Below are 12,197 nucleotides of genomic sequence, written 5' to 3'. Positions count from 1 at the left end.
ACAAATACATCCCAATGGCCAGAAGGACCCTGGGCGGGCCACTTTGCATCATGCATCCTCAGAAATGAGGGTCAGCCACTTAGCTCAATCCTGTGATAAAGGAGGAAAGAGCCCCTCTGGAAATCTGAAGCTTGGGTAGATGGTGAGCATGCAGACCTGGCAGCCCTAAACGATTGATCGGAGGGCCCCAAGAGAAGTTCCCTTTAGTGTTGCCTGTGGGAGGATGGACTGGAGCGTCCTCCCTATGCTCTGTATGGATGAGCAGGCTGTAGAGTGGCCCCCAGGAAGAACAAGCAGGACAAGGCCTTGGAGGAGACCCAGAACAACCCTGTGCAGATGTGCACAGACTTGTCTCAATGGCCAGAGGCAGAGTGTATGGGAGTGCTGGCCATGGGAGTGTGCACCAGTGTGTGTGAGCACACAGGCACATGTGGAGATAGCGGGGGCAGTGGGCAGGGCCAGGGCTGACCTAGGTTTCCATGAGGTTCTCAGAGTTCTCCATTTAGACCCTTGAGATAAAAGTGGGGAGGAGGATGGGGAGCACTCTGAGAACCGCAAAGAACACAGAGAACCTCCAATTCAGACTTTGTCTCCCAGAGCTGTTCCTCTGGTCACTGCTGTAACTTTGGGTTGACATATTTATATGCTGATACCTTTGCCATGTGGAGGTGGGGTGGCTCGTTGTCCTCAGCTCTGAGAGACACTGATGGGACTCTGGCAGTCCCTGAACCACTGTGGTGGCCTAGCTTGTCCCCTGCCCTTTTCTCTCTGCTACAGTTGTACACGTGAAGTAGAAGGTGTTTTATACAATACAGGTCAGGTCACAGTGTTCAGCTAGAAACTGAGGGATTTCCCAATCTGTTGAAAGAAACTGCAGCACTGGGCACAACTTCTGGATTCAAGGTAGCCCAGCCTTCCCTGACCCTGCCTCTTCAGCAAGGGCTCCACCTGGCTCCTCAGTTATTCTGGGTTGGCATCCTACTTGGACCCTTCCCAACCATCTGTCCTGGCTCAAAAACAACCACTCTGATCTTGCTCCAGCAAGAAGCAGAACTCAGGCCTTTCCTGCTAGTGAAATGGACATAAGAAACTGTGTCCCATCCCTTTCTCTCAGAGGCCACGCGATCCTTACAGGTAGGGAATTCTTGTGGGTCCCCCACTAGAGGCCAGGACTAATCCTACAAAAGTGCTGGGAGCCACCCACTGGGATACAGAGACACTGAAGGAGCTCCCTGAGCTCTGACTCAGTCAACACAGAAGAGGCTGAGGGCTTGCCTGGCCTGCATCCAGCACCACATGCACATGTTTTAAAAGTAAAGACAGATGGACTGAGAAGACCGAGAGATTGGCCTTAAGCCTCTTCTGTCTCTCTTTCCCATGGGGCCTCATCTACAGAGAGCTAGTAACTCACCAAGGAAGGGGGACTGAAGAGGGACCCTTTCCCCTTAGCACCCTCCTCAGTGACCCTGTCGCTGGGCTCTGAGGTCCCCGGGTGACCCAGCTAGGATGCTCTACTATCACCCTTTGCACCCTCTCTGTATCCCCCAGATGAACAGGACCCAATGTCCCTTTCCTAAGCTCATGGGAGCTTCCTGGTCCCCATCCACCCTCTACCTGCTCCCATCAAGACTGAGTTGGGAGGTCACGGGGGGGGGGGTGGTGACCTAAGCACCCAGGCACACAGTGTCTCAGGACAGGAGGAAGTTATTGGGGACAGAGGAGCGAGAGTGGTCAGGAAGAAGAGCAGAGGTGGGCATGGCTGGCTGGCAGAACTGACTTCAGGAGATCCCCAGAATCACGGGCTCAACCACCTGCTGCATCGCAGGGGATGGACAAGCTGATTTCCAAAGCTGCCTCTTCCCCTGCATACCTATCATGTCTCAAGAGGATTTGGGCTGCTATCCATCACCATCCAAATGCCCAATCCCTCCAGAGGTCCCGGTGGAGTCTAATCATTAGTTCAGTAAATTAAGAGATGTGGCTGGCAGTCCCGGGAGCCCTGCTTTCTAAATAGGCTCGAAGGACAGAGGCTGGGAAGAAGGCTGCTGATAAAACATTTAATGTGGAGGCAGGAGACCTGAGTTTGATTCCTGGCACATAGACAGACAGACAGACAGACAGACAGACAGACAGACATGTCTGGCGTAGTGCCACACACTGTAATTGCTATCCCTGGCGAGGCTGACACAGTAGGCTATCTGGGGCTGGCTTACTAGCTATCCAGAAGCTAAATGAGCTCCAGGTTCACTGAGGGATCCGACCTCAAAAAGTAAGGAAACTGAAGGCTGAAGAGAGGCCTCAGCGGTTAAGAGCGCTGTGTCCTTCCAGACGACCTGGGCTGGGTTCCCAGCACACACATGGTGGCTCACACTCACATGTAACTCCAGTTCCAGAGGATCTGATGCCCTCTTCTGACCACTGTGGGCACCAGGCATGCACATGGTGCACAGACATACATGTAGGCAAAACACACCCATACACACAAACTAAAAATAATAAGGTAGAAATCAATAAAAAAAAGACACACGGAGTAGACTCCTGGCCTTCCCCCTCATGTATGTACATACATATACATGTACCTACACACAAACATGCACACTGAAACACATATACAAAACACAATGTAACAAAACAGGGTTGGCAAGGTGGCTCAGGGAGTTACGGCTATTGCTGCCAAGTCTGACAACCTGAGTTTGATCTGCAGGACCAATGTGGTTAAAGGAGAGAACTGACTCCCAAAAGTTGTCCTCTGGCCTCCGTACATGCACCATGGAACATGTGAGTACACTAGCACACACAACAAACAAGCAAAACTTAAAAGACATTGAAAAGCCTGTTTTTTCCCCTTCCTCACATGGAAGATGCTCCACTCATGAAGCAGAGACCACAGGCGGCTGTTGGGGGCTGGTCTGGTGCACTCTGTACTCAGATGCTGATTTCTATGCCCAGACGTCTGTTTGCAGCCCAGACATTGGCATGGTCAAGCATCTCTGCTCTCAATGCTCTGCAGAAACTGTCTTCATCATCTCTGATCAGTTAATAAAGAACTGATCAGCCTATGGCTGATCAGGAAAGAACAGAAGAGCAAGGGGGACAGCCAAGCCCATTGAGGGAGTCCCAAAGAGACCAAAGAGAAAGACGAGTGGAGGAGAAGGAGGAGAAGACCATGTGGAAGAACCAGGAGGAGTCACCATGAGGTCATTATGACAGAGCAGCCATGAGGACACACATGGACCAGAGCGAGCCAGGACAAACTCAGATGCAGGTCAAGGACCACGTGGCTGGGAAACAGGCAGCCCTAGAGGGTTAGAATAGCTCAGAACCTGTCCAGCAGTGCTGCCAGCTTGCTAATAAATCTATTAGGCATCCGTGTTAATTATTTGGAAGCTAAACTGGGCTGGAGAATGCATAGAAACACCCTGCAGTTATTTGATAGCAAATAGGGCATAGAACCCACCCCAGACACACACACACACACACACACACACACACACACACACACACACACACACACAAAAATGCTATTACAGCCAACTCCCAGTCTACCAGAATCCTGACCTTGGATTCCAGCCTTCAGGACAGTGAGCAGCTCATCTCTGCCACACACAAGCTGCCAAGTGTCAAGTGTTTGCTAGAGCATCTGGGGTGGACCAAGACATCACCTCTTAGCCCGTGCCACAGGCGTCCAAGGACAAGCCTATTTTACACCTGAGAAAAGGAAGACTTTGGGAAGTTGGGGGAGTTCCCCAAACCACAGAGCTAATACAACTGAAAATAGCAAGGCCTTTTTAGTTCTTTCAACCACTGAGCAGAAAAACACAGCAGAGAACAATCTGGACAGAGATTAAAGTTTGCTCGGGGATGTCACTGCCCTGGGAGAGCACAGCCACAGTACGGGAAGTGTGGACTCATGGGGTGAGGCTGTGATAGGGTCCTCTGAGATCCAACACAACTCAAACTCCAAGTCAATCCAGAAAGTACGAATGTATTGTAATGAGGCCTCTACTGATCAGTCAGGGACATAGAGAGGACCCAGAAGCTGAATTGTGAACCTACTCCGACCACCGACCCCAGAGCCAAAATGCAACAGGGCATTTTAAGCATAAAAACCATAAGCATTGTGTGAATTTACAGTTACGTTTTCCCATCAATCAGGGACAGGGGACTCTCCTAGGGCCATTTTCCTATGTGGTACCTTTATCCTGTCCTCACACGTTGGTTTATTCAACTGTGGCAGGGAGACTTGGCTAGCATTCAAGTCTCAACTTGCCAACCAGAATGTCAGTTACCCACCCACATGTCTCTCTCTGCCAAGCAGGTTATCAGTTACCCAGGGAGGTCTTGGGATCCTAAATTTTATTTGACCCCTATTCAAAATGGAAGTTTTACTCAAAATGGCTTCAGTTTGGTTCGTTCTTACAAGGCAAGGGGATACCTTGAAAGACAAGGGTGAGGAGGATCTTGCGATCTTCTGAAATGGAAGCCACTGGCCACCATGATTGCAGACAGGCACAATGTCAAGTTGAGGGTGGAGATAGCCGATAGGCAGATGTCCTTTGAAAGGTTGGAAGACAACTCCATGCTGTAGGTTCTTTCCTTCCGCCATGTGGCTTCTGGGAAATAAACTTAGGTCATCAGGCTGGATCAGCAAGTGCCGATATCATACAGGCTGAGCCATCTCACCAGCTGTTAGATGCATTTCTTGTAAACCACTGTGGTGGTCTCTGGACAGGGCTGTGGCTTAGCAGCTCCCTGGAGAAAAGGCTGGTGCATGCTTATACACTGCCAAGCATAGGCCAGCCTGGGAGCCAGCTGGACCCCAAGCTGTATCATAAAGTATAATATATGCAAAATGTGTGTATGTATATATATGTATATATATATATATATATGTATATATATACTGTATATACTGTGTTTGTTGGCTTGGCATTGCTTAACAGAATACACTAGAGATGATGCTAGCTAGAGAATATGCTAGCTTATTGCCACATCCCTCCAGAATTCTTGTTGAACTCTAATCACAAGTTCAGTAGATTAAGAAATGGGCCCTGGGAACTCTGCCGTATGAATAGGGTCAAACGGCAGAGGCTGGGTGATGGTTGCTGATAAAACACCTGATGTAGAAGCTTGACCACCTGATTCAGATTCCTGGCACCTATATAAAAAAAGACAGGATTTGGTTCATGGTTTAGAGGATTGAGTAGTGTTTGCTTGGCTTCATTGCCTTGGGACTGAGTTGAGGCAGAATATAATATCATGGCAAGGGAGGTGTGTGCGAGCGGAGGCTGCTTACCCAGGAAGGCTGTAGGTGCTGAGAACAGGAAGAGTAATCCCCTTCAAAGCTACAGCCAATAGTGCGCTTCCTCCAACTAGACCACACCTCCTAATGGTCTATCCCGCTAGGAGCCCAGGAGGAAGTGTTCCCCTCACAAGGCAACCACGTCTCAATAGTGCCACCAGCTGGGAGACCAAGCTCTTGACACGGGAGCCTTTGAAGAAGTTTTATATTCAAACCGTAATTCCGCTGAAATGATTCCTTTTCTCTGAAATGTCGGCTACTATTGCCAGAGTGGAAATCAAGGAGTGAAGTGGGCAGCGGCTACTTTGAAGATGCAGAGTGTTCTGGGGGCACAAAAAGTTTTGAGTCCAGGGAAAAGCTTGAGTAAATGTGAACACACTAGTCGCCGCTCTCACGCGGCGAGCTAACCGGCCCATGACGTTCGTCTCTGCCATCAGCGTCTACCTTCTATGTTTGGTTGTTAGGCTCCTCGGAAATGAGACTCATTTGGCACTGGACCCCAAGCGCCAAACAGTTACCAGTGGCAAAGGAGTATCTAGTTGATCTTTTTTTGTGCAAATTAACTCTTAAAACAAAGATACCACTCACAGACCAACAAGGACAGTCGTGTTAAGCCTTTTTTTGGACAAGGGTGTGATCTGTGAGCTTGTTTCATGTGGGCCCACCGGCACCAAATCAGGACTAGTGATGGAGCTTACACACCATAGCCCTTAATTATGCCTGAGAAGCCCTGTCTACCCTGGAAGAAAAGCTGTCCTTCAAGGAAGTGAGCATCCTGTCAGTAGAGGCATGCAGGTGAGATGAAGGCACTTGTTGAAAGGATTTAGCTGCAGATGAGCTGTCATGAGTGCACACTCCTCCTAGCCTGGAGGCGCTATACTTGAGCCAGCCTACAGACCCTAAAAATCCAGTTCATCTCCTGCTGACCAACGGCTGGATGGATTCTTCAGGTACTTATCACAAAGCACAGACCTCACAGGGAGACCCAAAGAAGACAGCCCACATCAAAGAGACAGTGGCCAGGCTCTCTGGAATTTCTCCTTTCCAACCTGATACAGAGGGGACAGCATCAGCCTGAACAGTATCAGCTAGGAAAGGCTCTCGTGTGCTGACGTCATCAGGATGAGAGGACAGAGTCTGTGTGTGATGCCATTTCTGGGGTTTCTCTGTCTGGACACCTAGTCCCATGTGTGCCTTTTCTCTCTCCCTGACCCCTATGGTGATTTCACTGCCAGCCAGTACTTTCGATGGCGTCTGATATTTTCGATGGCGTCTGATAAGCTTCCAGGGTGAGGGGGCCCTACAGAACCAGGCTTGGGTGGATAAAAGGAGACTGTTGCAACCTGGGAAGGGAAAAGGTTAAGGGAAGAAATAGGGTGGGTACGTAGGGGTAATTGTTAGCTTCAGGCAATTTCACTAGGCTCCTCCCAGGGACCTAGCATGGCTTAAGTCATCACCTGCCACCGCCAGGTGCACCAGGTGGGTGGTGTATAAAAGGACTGCCCGCCACTCAAGTCTCTGTTCCCACGCCCCTCTCTCTCTCCTTCTCTGTTGTGCCCCGCTTTCTCTGCCCTCATGGCTGTTCCCCGTCTGTGTGTCTGTCTGCCTGTCTACATGTCCACTTGTCTGCCTCTACCCTTTCCCCACTCTTTCCCCCAATAAATCCTCTTATACTAGGTTTATTGCATGGTGTAATTGTTCAGGGGCACACCTTGGCATGGTCCTGCCAGGTACCTGCCTCATTGCATTGTATTTCGTGACAGTGACCTTCAGAAGGTCACAGGCACGTCAACGGAAGCATACACTGGTGATTTTAATCTTTTCTCCTCAGGCAGTTATGAAAATCAAAGACATTTTGTAGGTGACAATATTATATTATTGCCTGCTACTTATTATGGTGGCCAGCTCAGTGATGATTTTTAAATTTTATTTTTATTGTGTTTTTATTCATAGTCTAGGCTGACCTGGAACTTGAGAGCATCCTATCTCTGCTCCCAACTGCTGGATCATGGCCATGTGCCCCTCACCCAGGTCCTACCACCATACCCTGCTCCCCTCCCGTCTTTCCACAAGAACTCTGCTTGGATGGGGAGCAGTAATGTGCCCTGAGGGTAGAGGGGATTACACCTCTGAGCAGACAACAGTTTTATCCATGAGAAGTCCCTAGGTGGAGTGCCAAAGGCTTTGGATTTGGCCTCCCCACCCCCACCCCCAGGCAGCTTTAGGACCCAGAGGTGACGCTGCCCTTCTCACAGTGAGGGACTGAAAGAAGGCATAGCCACCATAGTTATAGCACTTGGGAGGCAGAGGCAGGCAGATTTCTGAGTTCGAGGCCAGCTTGGTCTACAGAGTGAGTTCCAAGACAGCCAGGGCTATACGGAGAAACCCTGTCTCAAAAAAAAAAAAAAAGAAAAAAAAAAAAAAGATTCTAGGTCTGTGGTGTCTGCTGTGAGCTACCGACCTCGATGGTTAGTGTGTCAGAAGGGAAAACAGACTCTGGTTTAGTTAAATGGCTGTGGTAACACAGGAAGCAGACTTAAGTCTAGCCAATACAACAAAAATCACAGCACATGCCCAAGGGCTGGATGACTGTTGGTGAAATGTTTGCCACACAAGCATGAGGCTCTGAGTTCAAGTACCAATACCCATTTTTTAAAAAAAAAAAAAAAAAAAAAAAAAAAAAAGCAACCGTGGTGTCTTATGCCAGCAATCCTAAGGCTGGGAAAACCAGAGGCAGGAGAATCCAGAGAGCTGAGCTATAGCCAGAAATACTCAGTCTCAAAAATATAAGCTAGAAGGGTGTGCTGGGTGGGTTTGTGTCAAATTGACACAAGATAGTTATCAGAGAAGTTAAAATTGCAGTTAAGGAAATGCCTCCATAAGACTGACTCAGGGCAAAGCCTGTGAAGCGGTTTCCTAACTAGTAATTGGTGAGGGACGGCCCAGCCCATTGTGGGCGGAGCCATTCTGGAGTACATAAGAAAGCCAGCTGAGCCAGCCCTGTAGGCAGCAGTCCTCTGTGGCCTCTGCTTGAGTTCCTGTCTGCAGGTTCCTGCCTTAGTTCATTCCTTGACTTGGCTGCAGGTTAGACTATAAGCTGTAGATAAAATAAACCTTTTCGTCCCCTGTTGCTTGTCAAGGCGTTTGTCATAGCAACCAGAACCCTGACCAAGACAAAGCTAGTGGAGAGATGGTTCAGGAGTCAAGAGCACTGGCTACTGAGTACTGGGTTCAGTTCCAGAACCTCGTGGTGGCTCACAAACATCTGAAACTCCAGTCCCAGAGGATCCAATGTGGTCTTTGGGCCTTTATGGGCACTGTAAGCACATGGTACACTTATGTAATTCAAGCAAAACCCCCAACATAACAAAACAAAAAACAAAAAGACACATAAAATAAAAATTAAAATCTTTACTAAGGCAGATAATGTTTGAGGAAGGCATATGATGTCATCCTCTGGCTGCTGTAGGTACACACACACACCACACACACACATACACACCACACACATACACACTCACACACACACACACACATACACACACACACACACGCCACACACACACACCACACACACACACACACACCACACACACACCACACACACACACACACCACACACACACACACACCACACACACACACACCACACACACACACACCACACACACACACACACACACACCACACACACACACACCACACACACACACACACACCACACACACACACCACACACACACCACACACACACACACACCACACACACACACCACACACACACACCACACACACACACACACACATACACACATACACACACACCACACACACACACACATACACACCACACACATACACACCACACACATACACACTCACACACACACACACCACACACACACACACACACACCACACACACCACACACACACACACCACACACACACCACACACACCACACACACCACACACACACACACACCACACACACACACACCACACACACACACACCACACACACACCACACACACCACACACACCACACACACACACACCACACACACACACACACCACACACACACCACACACACACACACACCACACACACACCACACACACCACACACACACACACACACACCACACACACACACACACACACCACACACACACACACACACACCACACACACACACACACACACACACCACACACACACCACACACACACACACACCACACACACACACACACACCACACACACACACACACATACACACACATACACACACACACACACACACACACACCATTCATTCCCCCAAAGAAGCTTGTCTCCCAGAACTGCAAGCTGTGACCATAACAGGAATAAAACTAGGTAGATTGCAGATGTCATTCAGGTAAGGGCTTTGTTTGTGAAGGCAACTGGATGAGAGTGGGCCCTGAACCAATGACCTTACAAAGAATAAAAGTGAAACCCTTAGGGGAGAGGGCTGTGTAGAACTGGGGTCAGAGAGAAAAGGGTCACAGCCACAGCCGAGGATGGCCAGGGGTCTCCAGAAGCCGGCGGCAGAGGGGTGAGGAAGCTCCCTGGGAACCTTCTAAGGGAAGGTGGCCCCCATACCTTGATCTCAGACATGTGAATTCCAGAACCTAGAGCCTCAATTTCTGTCATTTAAGGAAGCACATTTGTGGCTGTTTGTCAGAGGAGCCCTGAGAAGCTAGCAGATGAGGGGAAGGGCGCCATGCAAGCCGCAGCATCTTCACAGAAGGACAGAGGAGAATCTTCCAGATAGTTGGGTAGCAGTAACAGCCACACTCCCAGTGCTCTTTAGTGGGGGACTCTCTGTCCCCGCTGCCACAATCTCAGAGAGCTAGAGAGGTGACATCACGGATGCAGAGATTTTTCCCTCCCTCATTTCCCATCCTGAAGACCCAAGCCTACTGTCCAAAGGCTCCTGATTACTAGCTCTGAAGGCCTCACAGCCTAGCAGGCAGCCAGGGGCTCCTCTAGTGGAAAGCCTGCAGTGGATACTGGGCAGGGAGCTGGATCGAAATGCAGCAGCTTCTTCCTTGCAGCTGGGCTATCTCCAAGCCTGCTTCCCAGATCTCTCCAGTTCCCAGTTCCTGCTCCTGCGCAAATGCCCCCCAGTATGGCGTGGATGCCCCGCCCTACCTCCTTCCCCAGCTTACTGACCCCTATTGTTAAAGGGTTGCTATGGGAACTGCTTCCTTGCTGAGGGTGAACTTGGAGAGGCCCCAGATCAAGATGATGTTGACCTCTGGGCTCACCCAAGAGCCCAAGATAAAGGGCCCAAGAGGCTGGGTGGGATTCAGCCCAGATGTGTGTCATCTAGATCCAGGACCTCACAAGAAAGCAGCTGGCTCTCTGCAGACTGAAGGGACTCAGCAGCCGACTGACCAGCATGGCAATAGTTCTGATCTTGCAGGCTCTTGACAGTCATGCTGGGAAACAGAGAGTGTTGTATCACATTCTGTATTCACTACAGCACCCGCCTTGCCGACTTGGCCGCTCTCCAGCAAGAAGCCAGCTCCCATCTCTTATTACTCCAGGTCTCAAGTCACTTGTCACTGTGTGTGTGTGTGTGTGTGTGTGTGTGTGTGTGTGTGTGTGTGTGTAAGACTCACATCTGTGAACTCTTAAGAAATGGGCGGAGGATGATCAGTCCCGCAGACTGCCCTGAGAAAGTTGCCCCACATGCCGCTGTTGTATGAGAAACGGCAGCGTTCCTGCTGCCTTGCAAAATCCCACACTGGAGCAGGGGTCTGCTGCAGAAAGGCTGTTCCCCAGTTGTCACAAGCCTCCATGCTCTGTCAACAAGCTTATAGAGACCATTGCCACCATGTGGGGCCGGCCTTAGAAAGGTTCTTTCAGAATGTAGATGTTACAGAGACACCCAGTTCTCCTAAATGCCTCCCTTTGGTATTTTATTTCTGCCTAAAAGGCATTGCCTCTGGGTCTCACAATCCTTGCAAAGGAAGCTTCCTGTCTTTGGAAAGGAGAGAGTCTTTAGATTATGAGTTTACCCGTTTGATTATTCATTAGTTTTTAAAACAGGGTGTTCTAGAATCGTAATCACAGGTGACACCTGTCTGGAGTTTACGGTGTCACCATGCAAAGTGTTCTCTGCACATATTTAGACCATGCATCTCCTCAGGGTGGGTCCTGTGAGCAATTCCATCTTTCACAGAAGGAGACGGAGGCTCAGTTGGGTTTATTTGCTCTCCCAGGGCTGCCCAGCCTGCAGTTGGGAGAGTCATGCTGTGGGCAGATCAGAACACTAAACTCAGTCATATAGTTTAAACACCAGTCTGATGAGTGTCTCAGAACCTCTGTGTCCTCCTCTGGCAAATGTCTGCGCTGAAAGCAGAAGCTCGAACAAGACCAAGATGGTGTACAACTTGGCATCTGCATTTTAGCTTTGCCAGACTCCAAGTGTTTGTTCCCACCAGATCAGATCTGGGGAATTCTAAAATTCTTCTAGGTGGGGGACATGCAGGTGACTCCAGCATATGCACTCCTGTTGGTTTGGTTTGGTTTTTTGAGACAGTATCTGTGGTGCTCAGGCTGGGCTTGAACTCTTAGACTGGAGACATCCTCTTGCATTGGCCCTCTAAATAACTGTGATCTGAGGTACACACCACTGCCTGTGTGTCTTCATAATGAGTGTGTGTGTGTGTGTGTGTGTGTGTGTGTGTTAGGAACTACACATGTGTGTAGCTGCATGTGGAGTCCAGAGGTTACCTCTGGTGTCATTCCTCAGTCACCTTTCAACTTATTTTATGAAACAAGGACTCATTCTGGTCTGGAGTTTACCAGGTAGGCTAGGCTAGGATGGCTGAACATTGAGTGCTGAGAATCTTTCTTCT

This window comes from Arvicanthis niloticus, chromosome 13, assembly GCF_011762505.2.
Source record: "Arvicanthis niloticus isolate mArvNil1 chromosome 13, mArvNil1.pat.X, whole genome shotgun sequence".
NCBI classification, from domain to species: domain Eukaryota; kingdom Metazoa; phylum Chordata; class Mammalia; order Rodentia; family Muridae; genus Arvicanthis; species Arvicanthis niloticus.
The sequence above is the reverse complement of the archived record's forward strand: the minus strand, read 5'-3'. Positions refer to the sequence as shown.